Here is a 6,071-nt window from a genome sequence, read left to right on the forward strand (position 1 = left end):
TAAAACACTAAAGAGTAATCGAGAAAATGTCGACAGTGTTAATTTCTCCCATACAACTATTTTTAATAGCATGGACACATTTCATTATGTGCCTGAGGAAGAGAAGAATTTTGAAGCATACTACACAAGATACGAGGGTGTTTTTCAACTGGACTGTAAAAATTGGCCAAATAGTCAGAAAGTGAGCCTCTTACTCAGAAAATTGGGTACATCAGAACACAGAAAATTCGTAGATTACATATTACCTAAAAAAACTGCGGAATTAGAGTTCATGGAAGCTGTAAAATTACTAAAAGAATTATTTAATCCAAATATATCTCTTTTTCATAAAAGATGGCTGTGCATGAATCTAAGAAAGATGGACAACCAAGATTATTTGACATACGCATCAGTTGTCAATAAAAACTGCGATAATTTCAAGCTTGCAGAACTAACGGTAGAAGATTTTAAATGTCTAACCTTCGCTCAAGGGTTAGTTTCCACGAAAAATGCAGAAATACGCAGACGAGTGTTGTCTAAGCTGGAATCTGAGCAAGATTTAACCCTCCAGAAACTAGCAGAGGACTGTGAAAGGGCCATTACACTAAAAAAGGATTTAAAAAATATAGAAGAATCCGGAGTGGCATATGTAAGAAAAGTTAGAAAACCATACGCACCAACCAAGAACTTTACAAAGAAAAGCAAGGGAACGGGATATTCCAAAGATAATAACCATAAATATAGTACACAATATAACAATCCTCTTCCTAGATATAACTGTAAGAGATGTGCAGAAAAGCATTGGGAATCAGATTGTCCTTATAAGAAGAAAAATGCTACATTTGTAAGAAGGTGGGACACAAAAGCGATTGCTGCAGATATAAAGATTACACCAGAAAGAGAGTACAGCAAACAAAATCAAATACAAAATTAGACAAAGATCGGCGAAAATACGTAAAAGTGAAAATATTTAAAACATCAATAAAGTTACAACTCGACTCCGGCTCCGATGTTTCTATAATAAACCTGAATACGTGGAAAAAGTTGGGAAAACCGGCCATGATGAAAACTAGTAAAGCAGCCCGGACGGTAACTGGTGGTGGTATAAAATTTGAAGGAGAAGTTGTCCTCTCGATAAAATTGAAAGGGATTTCGAAGAAATTAAAAATATTCGTACTAAAAAATAGTGAAAATCTGTTTGGAATAGATTTAATTGAGAAATTCGGACTATGGGATAAGCCAATCAATACATTCTGTAAAAAATTAGAATGTTCTTCTCCAACAACAGTAAATATAAAAGACGATTTAAAAGAATTATTTCCTGGGGTATTCACGACTAACTTAGGTCGCTGCAATAAATTCAAAGCCTCGTTTGAACTTAAAGAAAACGCCAGCCCAATTTTTAGAAAAAAGCGAAATGTTCTGTTCGCTGGGTTGGAAAAGATTGATAAAGAATTAAATAGATTGGAACAGACGGGAATTCTATCAAAAATAGAACACAGCGAGTGGGCAGCCCCCACCGTATACGTAAAGAAAAAGAATGACGAAGTTAGAGTGTGCGCAGACTTTTCGACCGGGGTCAACTCCCTATTAAAATATCACCATTACCCCCTACCAAGTCCAGAGGAAATATCCACGAAGTTGAATGGGGGTAATATCTTCTCCAAGATAGACTTGAGCGACGCGTATTTGCAAATACCGGTCGAGGAGAATTGCTCAAAAATACTATGCATCAATACGCATAAGGGATTATACAAATACAACCGATTGCCTTTTGGCATCAAAGTAGCGCCTGCCATCTTTCAGCAAGCAATGGACACCATGCTAAGTGGTATTGAGTGCGCATGTGCATACCTGGACGACATTGTTGTCAGGAGCAAATCCCTAGAAGAACATAAGGAACATTTGAAACAAGTATTTACTCGAATACAAGAATTATGCTTTAAAGTAAAAGAAAGTAAATGTGACTTTTGTATGAGCGAGATTAAGTATCTTGGACACATAATAAACAAACATGGACGACGTCCAGACCCAGACAGATCTGCGGCAATAAAAAATATGCCAGCACCCGATAATGTAACAACCTTGCAGAGTTTCTTGGGACTCGCAAATTATTACCAATCTTTTATTGAAGGAATGCATAACTTGCGAGCCCCCTTAAATAATCTGCTTAAAAAGGATACACCGTGGAACTGGACGCAAGAATGTCAAACCGCTTTTGACAAAATAAAGAGCGCACCAACATCCGAATTATTCTTAACGCACTTAGACACAAACTTAAAAATAGTCGTCGCTAGTGACGCTAGCTCCTACGGCTTAGGAGCATGCATTCAACATATTATGCCGGATGGGTCTAGAAAACCAATAGCGCACGCTTCGAGAACGCTGATACCAGCCGAAAGGGCATATTCACAAATCGAAAAAGAAGCGTTGAGCATAATCTTTGCCGTGACTAAATTTCACCGATATTTATATGGTAGACAATTCATACTTGAAACCGACCATAAACCGTTAGTCACGATCTATGGACCAAAAAAAGGATTGCCGGTATACACCGCAAATAGATTGCTGCGCTGGGGTACAATACTACTTAATTACGATTTCCAGCTACAACATCTAGCATCAAAAAAGATGTGCCATGCGGATGGACTGTCAAGACTGATACCACAGAAACACAATCTGGAAGAATCAGTCATTGCAGCAATTCGGACAAATGTTGAAGTAAAAAATATGGTAGCAAACATCATTAAGGAACTACCCGTAACTTTGTCGGACATTAAAAGGGAAGCCGAGAAAGACGAATATATAAAGGACATAAAAGAGAAAATTATAACGGACACAAAGGTGCAGGAAGTTTTCTCCATATGTGACGATGTGTTACTGTACAGCGAGAGAGTGGTAATACCCAAAACATTGCAGAATAGGATGTTAAGAGATTTCCACACAGGACATCCGGGGATAAATCGAATGAAGTCGTTAATGAGAAGCTACGTGTACTGGCGTAACATGGACACTGACATAGCGACAACAATTGATAAATGTAAAGGATGCCAGTTAGCGGCAAAATCTCCACCTATAGTACACAAACCTTGGCCGAAAACCGACCAACCATGGTCGAGAATCCACATGGACTTCGCTGGTCCAGTAGGTGAAAACTATTATTTAATTGTAGTGGATAGTTTCACAAAATGGCCGGAGGTAATGCGTTGCAGGAATCCAACAACGAACAACTCAATAGGGTTCCCACACGAGTTGTTTGCAAGATTCGGTGTACCAGACACACTGGTCACTGACAACGGAACGCAGTTCACACCCGCAGAGTTTAAGGAATTTTGCGACACGTTCCGAGTGAAGCACATCACGACTCCGCCGTATCATCCAAGGTCGAACGGCCTCGCGGAAAGGTTCGTGGACACGCTAAAACGAGCGTTAAAGAAATCCATTGGAACACCAACAGAAAAAGCTTTGCAACAATTCTTTCAAGTATATAGGATTACACCACATCCTAGTACACCATCAAACATATCACCAGCTGATCTAATGTTTGCCAGAAAGGTAAAATCAGCGTTTGACAAACTATTGCCAAGGCAGACAATTATCCGAAACACTACACACACGAGAAGAAAGAAATATAACTCGGGAGATCGAGTATATTTTAAGTGCTACAGAAATAAGACATCTTACTGGGAATGTGGAGTAGTGGATAAACGCATTGGTGATTGTACATACATGATTAAAGCTCCACAGAATATACATAAAAGGCACCTAAATCAGATAAAAAAACGTCATCTCCAAGATGATGATGATACGACAACAGTCGAAGAGGAGGACACCATAGATATCATTTACGAATCTTTTAATTTGGAACCGCCTCAAAACGCACCTGAACCCCGTAGATCAGGTAGGAAAAGAAAAGTGAATGAACCATTAATGGTAAACCCAAAAAGAAAAAGATATTGAAATCTGTGTGACTTCAAATCTTGGGAGGGGGGGTGTTGTGGTGGCAACCACTTATTTGCATATGCGAATAACATAACACTATAAATGGCAAGCCTAGGTTGGCCTTGGGGTGTCTTACTCAAATGCCACCAGAAGTGACGCCGAAGAGCGTACATGTCCTCCCACCAAGACTCTCTGATTCGACACCGTCATTTGTACATATTGTAAATATACCTTTTCTTTAATACACTTATTATTGCGTTATCTTGTTGTTTGCGTCTTCATTGTATTTCCTTACTAATTATTGTTCAACCTTGCAACCACAACAATATACATGACCAAAATATTGATATCTGATGATGCTAGTAACAGTAAGAGAACTTGTGATAGGAAAGGAAGTTATCTCCTCCGACTTTATAATGTTAGTAATGAAAACAGACAGTGGTGAATAGACTAAATATAATAAATGTAAATAACGATTGAAACGGGACATTTGTTTTTTTTTGTTTTAGGAACACAAGCCAATAGATATCAATAACGAATATCGAATAGAATTTTTTATGAAGTCTTTGTTTATTATTTTCCGATTTCAAGCAATTTAGATAGGAAAATTTGTGGGTTTTTTATATCGTATATAGAGTAGAGAGAGATTTTTCCGTATTTAAATACCTTGAAATCAGAAAATAATAAACAAAGCGTTTAAAAACTATTTGTTTCATATTGTAATGGATGCACCATGCACTTTAACGATTGATGATGAACATTTTTGATACTTATGAATATTGTAGCATAATAACCATTCTTTCAACATATGCGAGTCAGTTCAGACTAATCTGCATACATAGTGACAGTTATGTTAAACAAGTCTTATGCTGTTTAATATACGTATCATATGATCAATCCCAGGAAACAATTTTGAGAGCATTTTTGCTTGAGTTTGTTCTAGACGAAAATTAGCTGATATTTTAAACCTGCGTCCAGTTTTTTTCTAATCACATCAAATGTTTTTCTACACGCTATCCTTTGAATAACCGTGATTGTATTATTTTTCTGTCATTAATCGATGATTGCTTTTATGACTTCATTATCTATTTATACATAATCATTAATGTAAGATGGAAGATAATCTAAACTAGTTATTTCATTAATAAATACAACGATATTGGTACTGCACGCGAATAAACCAGTTTCCATATACCCCTAGCTTCTACTGCTTTATATCTACAGCAAGGAAAACTATTCGTGAAAATGCATTGTTTACTATTTGCAAAGTAACTACAATGAATGCATTTACATATTGTTTTTATTGGCAAAAATAAAAAGAAAAATAATAGAACTCGTGTTTTTAAACAAAAATAATTCGATTTGAACACTGAATAATTTTTATGTCTACTTTATTTATGAATTATAAAAAAGTTGACTTAGTTTAAAAACGAAAAAATTGATGCAGTGTTTTTTAAATTATTTTTTGAATTTTTTTTAATTGTTTATAAAATACGTGTCAGTTTTTAAAAGCTTTACATGAGATTCGAACTCGGTTATTTACATTTAAAATCTACGGCCTTATTAATGTGTATTCTGCCTAATCCGTTATTTGTCAACCAATCACATGTTTTTATTTGTGTGCGAATATGCAAACTCCAGAAACACCACAGCATTTTATATGTAGATAACGATTTGTCGGATCGAAACTGCATACAAATCAAGCACTCCAGGAAGAAAAAATATGTTTACTTTAACTTCCTTACACACAATTTGACTTACAGTGATATCTTTTCTTGAACAAAAGGTAGATGTGAAAATAAAGTTAGTGACGCAATGTTTTTCAATTTTATTAATATTGTACTCCGACTTTATTATTGGTTAATTGAGGAAAACGTTTTCTTTTCGTCATTATTTTCATCTTTCATCAACTGTGGCGGCTAATGTTTGCCTTGTTGCTATTGCGTTTTTGTTTGTTTTGTTGATGGAGGTTAGTGTTCGGCTACTTTTTAAAACAGAAAGTTAACCAAGCATTGTATGTGAACTGTATGTAATTTTAAAAAAATATGCTGTAAATTATAGTATGTTTATGAATTTTGAAACAAACACACATTCTCTATAGCTAAAACAGTTTATGCGAAGTTCAGGTTATTTTTTTTTATTATTCAGAA

This window comes from Euprymna scolopes, chromosome 30 (genome assembly GCF_053919585.1).
Source record: "Euprymna scolopes isolate OS-2025 chromosome 30, ASM5391958v1, whole genome shotgun sequence".
NCBI lineage: Eukaryota > Metazoa > Mollusca > Cephalopoda > Sepiida > Sepiolidae > Euprymna > Euprymna scolopes.